The following is a 10,000-nucleotide window of genomic DNA, read 5'->3' as shown; positions in this document are numbered from 1 at the left end:
GCCCGGTGGCTTGCCCGGTTTGGGCACCAGGACTAGCCGCGCCTCCTTCCATTCCTTCGGGAACTCGCCTCTCTCCAGCAAATCATTGAACACCCGGGCAAACGTCGCCGGGTGCTCTCTGATTGCGGCCTTCACCGCGACGTTCGGGATCCCATCCAGTCCCGGGGCCTTCGACGGAGCCATCCTGTCGGCCATCGCCAGGATCTCCGCTTCAGTGACGGGTCGTAGGGCCTCCTCGTCGTCCGTCCGCTCGATGACTGGCCACTCGAAGGCGGGATGAGCCGGGAAGAGCGCGTCAACGATTGGCTCTAATACCGCTCGGTCGGTCTCCTGCGGTGTTCGGCCACGCAGCTTGGCCATCACCACCTGGTACCCGAGACCAAACACGTCGCTGTCGACTGCGTCAATCAGCTCCTGCAGCTTCCCGCTCCGGCTCTCCTGGATCGCTCGCTGCAGCTGTCGTCGCAGGTCGTGAAGGCGAGCGGTCGCCACGTCGCGGTCCGCCGAACCTGTGGCAGCACTAAGCCTCTCCTCGGCAAGTTCACACTCCCGACGCAAGTCGCCCAGCTCCGGGGTCCACCAATACAGCCGAGGCTGTTGATGCTGCTTCGGCCTGCCTACCCTCTCCATGATGGCGTCGCAAGCGAGGGTCAATGCTCCGACCAGCGCCTCGGACGTATCAGCTTCTGCGAAGCGACAGTCGACGAGGGCGGTCTTGTAGTCCTCGCTGCGGAAGAGGGAGGTCTTCCAGCGAATCCCGGCATGCGTCGCGATAGCCACGCTCCCGTGCGTCCGCGATGGCTGATGCTGTTGCCGCTGTCCCTGCCGACCCGGCACACCGACGGAATATTCCACGTAACGGTGGTCGCTGTGGGTGAAGGTGGAGCTCACTCTCCACGTTCCGGACAAGGCGATCGAGGTGCTTGCGAACGAGACGTCCACGATGCTCTCGCGCGCAACCCCGTTGCCCATGAAGGTGGGTACGTTGCCGCGGTTGACAACATCGAGCTGCAGATGCTGCACCGTCCCCATGAGCGAGTGGCCCCTGGATGTTGTGCGGGGACATCCCCACTCCTGGCTCCACGCGTTGAAATCACCGGCAAGCACGATGTGCTGGTGACCAACCAACGCCATCTCCACCGCCTCGAGATAGGCGCCAAAGTCCGCTGGCCCGATGTTCGGCGAAACGTAACAGCTGGCAAAGGTGACACCTGCCACTGTGGCCACCACCAGCCCGGGATGGACGCTACCCCACAGGCGTTGGATGGGGTAAGCCCCGGTGGCGACCACTGCCACACTCTGCGCCTCATCCACCGCCCATCTGCCGTTATCCCGAGGCGGCTTGTACAGCTCGCAGGCAATGACGACGTCCACCCGCTGCTCCCGTGCCGTCTGCAGCATCAGGTCCTGTGCAACCCGGCTGCGCCCGAGGTTGATCTGCAGGACCTTCAGACCCGAGTGCAGGACGGATGTCCCACCCGGTGAGGGCCCTTGCAAACCGCGCAGCACACCTCCGCTGTGCAGACTCGGGCCAGGTGGCCTGGTTGACCGCAACGGATGCAGTGCGCCGATCTGTCGATCTCGCTCCTGCACTGGTGCCGCAGATGTCCGTGCTCCAGGCACTTGAAGCACCGCAGTTGTCCCCGAGTCGGAGGTGCCAGTCGCGTCGCCAGGCAGGAGGTGTGCAACACTCGCACATGCTGCTGGTGAACACGGTCCGCCACCTTGGCCGACATCTTTACATACGCCGTCTGCGTGCCGTTCCACGCCTTCGTGAGATGCACGGCGGATTCGCTCACCGACTCCGAGCAAACTGCTTTCACCGCCATCGCCACATCCGATGCAACCGCTAAAGGGTCCACCTCATCAAGGCGGACCTCAACCGTCTCCGTCACCAAACGGGTGGTGGCCGGAGCTGCAGCCTGCGCGCAGACCTGCTGCACCCGTTCCAGGACTTCCTGCGCGTTGACGCCTTCTTGAAGGTCCATGACCAGCCGATCACGCGTCGTCCGTCGCCCGACTCCTAGCTTGGCCTGGTCTTCGGCCAACGACGGAGCACTACGGATCAGCTGGTAAACATCCGTCCATGACTGACCCTCGCCTGGGGCTACCTCGATGGCGTCCAGCTTTTTCTTCGCCAGCTGCTTGCGTGGCTCAGATTGCAGACGCGGCATGACCTGCTGCTGCACCACGGACCGCTGTGGCAGAGGCCGTTGCGGCTGTTGTCGTTGCTGCGGTTGCTGCCGCTGCTGTTGCTGCTGCCGTTGCGGAAGCTGTGGCCACTGTTGCTGCCGCTGTTGCTCAGCCGTCTGCTGACGTGGCGGCTTACGACGCACCACCTCAACCCAGGAGCCGCCATCCGTCGTCTGAGGTGGCTTGCTCGTAGCCACCACCGCGTCCTGCTGATATCCACGCTGCTGCGTGCTCTGCTGCGTGGCCCGCTCCAGCTGCTGCTGCACAGTAGTTGGCTGCTGGTTCTGCCCGACGGTCTGTGCCACCAGCGCCGTCAACAACTCCCGCTCCTTCCGGAGCTCCTCGCGCAGCTGCTGATTGTCAGCAACCAGCCGCTCCTCCCGCTGCCGAGCCTCCAGACGCGCCTCGCGGAGGTCTTGCCGAGCCTGCTCAGCTGCCGCCTCCATCTGAACTCGCAGGAGCGTTACCTGCTCCTCCAGCTTTTTGACGACCGCAAGCAACATCTCGCTGTCGAGTTTCGCCTCGCTAATGATGCGTCGCACCTCGCTCGACGGAGAACCTCCAGTGCCAGTCACCAACCTGGCCGCATACTTGCTGGAGCTCGTGGCTCCACTAACAGCCACACCCTCCATCACCGGCGTTAGCGGGACAGTGAGCCGCTTGCCCGCGCTCATGGCCGATCTGCTCCTGGTGGTGGCTGCGCTCGGTTCGTCAACCGAGAGTGTTCGCGCCCTTAAGCCCCTGTCCATGGCCCTGTGAAGGCCAGCCTATCAAGGTTTTTATTTATTGTTATATTTGCTCTAAAACCAAAAATAAATATTAGTTTCGGAAAACAAATATTTAAAACCAATAAATATTTTGCCCGGGTTCGCCTCCTTATCCAGCGTTGAGATCACCGCCTGTCGGTATGCAACCCGCATACACCGACCCGGGTTGCCCGCTGGTACCGACGTTGAAATCTCCCAAGCGCACGGGTTGTTGTCGCCGCTACCGCTGAATCCGCTATCGTCCACCAGGTGACGCCACTGATGAAGTCTCCCGTTAGTTCCGATAGATGGCGCTGCCCCGTGTCTCGGCTAAGGCGAAAGCTCGGAGCCGAAAGCTTTGCCAATGACGCCGATGACGTCAGCACAAACGTCAACACGTCAACACGTACACACGCGACGATCCACCTGACGCCGCTCTGCCGCTGTTTTTCACGCACTTTTTTCTCAGTTTTGTGGCGTTTTCCACACTGCAACCGTCCGGAAAATTGTTCTTCGGCGTCGCCACTACGTAATAAACGTGCCACTTGATGTTTTTGTCGTCCCTTTCGCGAATAAAAAGCACTTGTTTGTTCCCATACAAAATGTATGGGAGAGATTTATATCGCTTTTATCAGGCGAGCATCGTCCTGTTTTGTTATTTTTCCACCATTAAAAGGTAAAAGGCACTAAAACTCAATGTTTATAACACTTTTTAGCCCTTTTTTCGCAATTTTACACCCTGATTTTCGTATTTTAACACGAGCGACACAGAGGCACGTCCTAACACCGTGAATGACAGCTACGCACACACAGGGATAACTGGCTTGTGGCCGCCAAGCGTTCATAGCGACGTGGCTTTTTGATCCTTCGATGTCGGCTCTTCCTATCATTGTGAAGCAAAATTCACCAAGCGTAGGATTGTTCACCCTTTCAAGGGAACGTGAGCTGGGTTTAGACCGTCGTGAGACAGGTTAGTTTTACCCTACTGGTGTGTGCTGTTTGCCGCTATCTTAACGGAATTCCTGTGCAGTACGAGAGGAACCACAGGTACGGACCACTGGCTCAATACTAGTTCGACCGGACTTTGGTATGACGCTACGTCCGCTGGATTATGCCTGAACGCCTCTAAGGTCGTATCCAATCCGAGCTGATAGCGCTTCTCAAACCCATTAGGTGATCGGAAGCTAGCGGGCTTAACAACCCTCCGAGATCCGTCGGTGCTGCCCCGCGCACACTGACGTCTCATCCCCGCTATAGCACTAGACTGAGCCGCAACGGGCGGGAGCACGCTGCACGTGGAAGTACCTTACCACAGGGAACCCTGGTGGCTGTGTTTCCGTCGACCGTGGATACAACTAGTTTCGACACCTTCGACCGCCCGCAAACGACGGGACTACAGGCTGGGAGCTGCGAGTTGTAGAGATGCGTTCGCATCGATCCTCTCAGGCGACCCATGCTTGCTGGTGCTCGCGTTCACTTTGGGAATGGAGTGTTCGCGAGAGTGATTGTTGTGTTGTGTGTGTACAGTTGGTGCTTGCGTGCACTCCCATAGTGGAGTGTTCGCGAGCTTAAAACGCTAAGTCCCGATTAATACTCTCCTCGCAACATTATGTGCGTGGCTCCACGCCAAGTGGGATTAGCGGTGCGAAACGCGATTGGTAAAGTCGATGGTGATGTGCGTACCAACAGGCGATTTGTTAAGTCAAATGCGAACTGTGGTGCAACAGGCAATGTGTGTTTATTATCAGGTGTTGTTGGAAGTCAATACGATTTGACTTTCAAAAATTTTTCTAAGTCCCGATTTTTTTTCTCGTCGAGTAACTACAATGCACTATTTCTATCGCAGCGGACTTGTTGTTCATGGCCTAAATGATCGCGAACGAACACGTATTCGCAAAAAAATTTTTGTATGAAAAAGTCACCACTTGGGTACCTCCATACAAAAGTACCAAGTTCGGGTCGAGTGGTCGATGGACGTCGAAGGTGAAAATTTTTCATCATCGAAAATTTTTTCCAAAGTTGAAGCAAATGGGCCCTAGAGTATGAAAAGTGAAACCACGGATCGATTTGAGAAATAAAAATTTTTGTATGAAAAAGTCACCACTCGGGTACCTCCATACAAAAGTACCAAGTTCGGGTCAAGTGGTCGATGGACGTCGAAGGTGAAAATTTTTCATCATCGAAAATTTTTTCCAAAGTTGAAGCAATTGGGCCCTAGAGTATGAAAAGTGAAACCACGGATCGATTTGAGAAATAAAAATTTTTGTATGAAAAAGTCACCATTCGGGTACCTCCATACAAAAGTACCAAGTTCGGGTCGAGTGGTCGATGGACGTCGAAGGCGAAAATTTTTCATCATCGAAATTTTTTTCCAAAGTTGAAGCAATTGGGCCCTAGAGTATGAAAAGTGAAACCACGGATCGATTTGAGAAATAAAAATTTTTGTATGAAAAAGTCACCATTCGGGTACCTCCATACAAAAGTACCAAGTTCGGGTCGAGTGGTCGATGGACGTCGAAGGCGAAAATTTTTCATCATCGAAAATTTTTTCCAAAGTTGAAGCAATTGGGCCCTAGAGTATGAAAAGTGAAACCACGGATCGATTTGAGAAATAAAAATTTTTGTATGAAAAAGTCACCATTCGGGTACCTCCATACAAAAGTACCAAGTTCGGGTCGAGTGGTCGATGGACGTCGAAGGCGAAAATTTTTCATCATCGAAAATTTTTTCCAAAGTTGAAGCAAATGGGCCCTAGAGTATGAAAAGTGAAACCACGGATCGATTTGAGAAATAAAAATTTTTTGTATGGGAGGGCCCCTGGTAGAACATTTTTCCCAAGTGCGACCATTTTACCCGGTGAGTCAAAAAAAAATTTTTTTTCACCGTGACTCAAAACATCAATTTTAGACTCCCCTGAGTATGAAAAGTGAAACGAAAATCATTTTTGAGAAGAAAAAATTTTTGTATGGGAGGGCCCCTGCTAGAACATTTTTCCCAAGTGCGTCGATTTTGGGTCGCCGACACAAGCTCGGGTCAAAAAAATTTTTTTTTCACGGTGACTCAAAACATCAATTTTAGACTCCCCTGAGTATGAAAAGTGAAACGAAAATCATTTTTGAGAAGAAAAAAATTTTGTATGGGAGGGCCCCTGCTAGAACATTTTTCCCAAGTGCGTCGATTTTGGGTCGCCGACACAAGCTCGGGTCAAAAAAATTTTTTTTTCACGGTGACTCAAAACATCAATTTTAGACTCCCCTGAGTATGAAAAGTGAAACGAAAATCATTTTTGAGAAGAAAAAAATTTTGTATGGGAGGGCCCCTGCTAGAACATTTTTCCCAAGTGCGTCGATTTTGGGTCGCCGACACAAGCTCGGGTCAAAAAAATTTTTTTTTCACGGTGACTCAAAACATCAATTTTAGACTCCCCTGAGTATGAAAAGTGAAACGAAAATCATTTTTGAGAAGAAAAAATTTTTGTATGGGAGGGCCCCTGCTAGAACATTTTTCCCAAGTGCGTCGATTTTTGGGTCGCCGACACAAGCTCGGGTCAAAAAAATTTTTTTTTCTCGGTGACTCAAAACATCAATTTTAGACTCCCCTGAGTATGAAAAGTGAAACGAAAATCATTTTTGAGAAGAAAAAATTTTTGTATGGGAGGGCCCCTGCTAGAACATTTTTCCCAAGTGCGTCGATTTTTGGGTCGCCGACACAAGCTCGGGTCAAAAAAATTTTTTTTTCTCGGTGACTCAAAACATCAATTTTAGACTCCCCTGAGTATGAAAAGTGAAACGAAAATCATTTTTGAGAAGAAAAAATTTTTGTATGGGAGGGCCCCTGCTAGAACATTTTTCCCAAGTGCGTCGATTTTGGGTCGCCGACACAAGCTCGGGTCAAAAAAATTTTTTTTTCACGGTGACTCAAAACATCAATTTTAGACTCCCCTGAGTATGAAAAGTGAAACGAAAATCATTTTTGAGAAGAAAAAATTTTTGTATGGGAGGGCCCCTGCTAGAACATTTTTCCCAAGTGCGTCGATTTTGGGTCGCCGACACAAGCTCGGGTCAAAAAATTTTTTTTTTCACCGTGACTCAAAACATCAATTTTAGACTCCCCTGAGTATGAAAAGTGAAACGAAAATCATTTTTGAGAAGAAAAAATTTTTGTATGGGAGGGCCCCTGCTAGAACATTTTTCCCAAGTGAGTCGATTTTTGGGTCGCGACACAAGCTAGGGTCAAAAAAAATTTTTTTTTCATGGTGACTCAAAACATCAATTTTAGACTCCCCTGAGTATGAAAAGTGAAACGAAAATCATTTTTGAGAAGAAAAAAATTTGTATGGGAGGGCCCCTGCTAGAACATTTTTCCCAAGTGCGTCGATTTTGGGTCGCCGACACAAGCTCGGGTCAAAAAATTTTTTTTTTCACCGTGACTCAAAACATCAATTTTAGACTCCCCTGAGTATGAAAAGTGAAACGAAAATCATTTTTGAGAAGAAAAAATTTTTGTATGGGAGGGCCCCTGCTAGAACATATTTCCCAAGTGCGTCGATTTTTGGGTCGCCGACACAAGCTCGGGTCAAAAAAATTTTTTTTTCTCGGTGACTCAAAACATCAATTTTAGACTCCCCTGAGTATGAAAAGTGAAACGAAAATCATTTTTGAGAAGAAAAAATTTTTGTATGGGAGGGCCCCTGCTAGAACATTTTTCCCAAGTGCGTCGATTTTTGGGTCGCCGACACAAGCTCGGGTCAAAAAAATTTTTTTTTCTCGGTGACTCAAAACATCAATTTTAGACTCCCCTGAGTATGAAAAGTGAAACGAAAATCATTTTTGAGAAGAAAAAATTTTTGTATGGGAGGGCCCCTGCTAGAACATTTTTCCCAAGTGCGTCGATTTTGGGTCGCCGACACAAGCTCAAGTCAAAAAATTTTTTTTTTCACCGTGACTCAAAACATCAATTTTAGACTCCCCTGAGTATGAAAAGTGAAACGAAAATCATTTTTGAGAAGAAAAAATTTTTGTATGGGAGGGCCCCTGCTAGAACATTTTTCCCAAGTGAGTCGATTTTTGGGTCGCGACACAAGCTAGGGTCAAAAAAAATTTTTTTTTCATGGTGACTCAAAACATCAATTTTAGACTCCCCTGAGTATGAAAAGTGAAACGAAAATCATTTTTGAGAAGAAAAAAATTTGTATGGGAGGGCCCCTGCTAGAACATTTTTCCCAAGTAAATTCGATTTTACCCGGTGAGTCAAAAAATTTTGAAAAAAATATTTTGCCAAAATCGTGTTCATTGCCTATTATAAGGGACCAGGTCAGCTCACACGCATTTTTGGAGACCATATGGAAAGTGCGTCTGGGATTGCGGAAATTAAGTTTAGAGTGTTAAATGATGGTTTCGCAATCCCGAAAGGCTCAAAATCCACCCTAAGGTCCCCTGGGTGAAATGTGGTTTCCAAGGTGTGAGCGCTATCGGTGATAGAGTTGGAATGTGATTTCCAGAGCGCAGGGCGACTGGGCTTAGAGCGAAAATCATAGACAAGGGTAAGTATTGGACTGAACGACTCGAAGCAAACGAAAATCATAGACAAGGGTAATGGACTGAACGACTCGAAGCAAACGAAAACCACATACAAGAGTAATGGACTGAACGAATCGAAGCAAACGAAAATCACATACAAGAGTAATGGACTGAACGAATCGAAGCAAACGAAAAACCACAGACAAGAGTAATGGAGTGAACGAATCGAAGCAAACGAAAACCAAAGACAAGAGTAATAGAGTGAACGAATCGAAGCAAACGAAAACCATGAACACAGGGATAACTGAGAACGAACCTACCTATCAGAGCATGTGAAAGCATGGACAAGAGTACTGAAAATCGGACCAAACCTCTAGAAGCACACGAAAATCATGGACAAGAGTACTCAAAAACACGGACCAAACCTATGGAAGCACACGAAAACCATGAACACAGGGATAACTGAGAACGAACCTACCTATCAGAGCATGTGAAAGCATGGACAAGAGTACTGAAAATCGGACCAAACCTCTAGAAGCACACGAAAATCATGGACAAGAGTACTCAAAAACACGGACCAAACCTCTCGAAGCACACGAAAACCATAAACACAGGGATAACTGAGAACGAACCTACCTATCAGAGCATGTGAAAGCATGGACAAGAGTACTGAAAATCGGACCAAACCTCAAGAAGCACACGAAAATCATGGACAAGAGTACTCAAAAACACGGACCAAACCTATCGAAGCTCACGAAAACCATGAACACAGGGATAACTGAGAACGAACCTACCTATCAGAGCATGTGAAAGCATGGACAAGAGTACTGAAAATCGGACCAAACCTCAAGAAGCACACGAAAATCATGGACAAGAGTACTCAAAAACACGGACCAAACCTATCGAAGCTCACGAAAACCATGAACACAGGGATAACTGAAAACGAACCGAACCTCTCGTAGCAAACGAAAAACATGGACAAAATTATTCGAAACGAACCGAAGCTCGATGCGAAAAACATGGGAAAGCAAGCCCGTAAGTCGCACTATCAAGCCCATAAGTCGCACTATCAAGCCCATAAGTCGCACTATCAAGCCCGTTAGTCGCACTATCAAGCCCATAGGTCGCACTATCAAGCCCGTTGGTCGCACTATCAAAGCCCGTTAGTCGCACTATCAGGCCCATAAGTCGCACTATCAGGCCCGTAAGTCGCACCAAAAAGCCCGTAAATTGCCCTATCAAGCCCGTTAGTCGCACTATCAGGCCCATAAGTCGCACCAACAAGCCCGTAAATTACCCTATCAAGCCCATAAGTCGCACCAAAAAGCCCGTAAATTGCCCTATCAAGCCCATAAGTCGCACCAAAAAGCCCGTAATTCGCACCAAAAAGCCCGTAAATTGCCCTATCAAGCCCGTTAGTCGCACTATCAGGCCCGTAAGTCGCACCATCAAGCCCGTAAATTGCCCGATAAAGCCCGTAAATTGCCCGATCAAGAGCCAGCGCTGCATTGTCGGTTAATCCCGTCGATCGCGCCGGCTATT

This window comes from Anopheles moucheti, assembly GCF_943734755.1.
Source record: "Anopheles moucheti chromosome X unlocalized genomic scaffold, idAnoMoucSN_F20_07 X_unloc_2, whole genome shotgun sequence".
Lineage (NCBI taxonomy): Eukaryota > Metazoa > Arthropoda > Insecta > Diptera > Culicidae > Anopheles > Anopheles moucheti.
The sequence above is the reverse complement of the archived record's forward strand: the minus strand, read 5'-3'. Positions refer to the sequence as shown.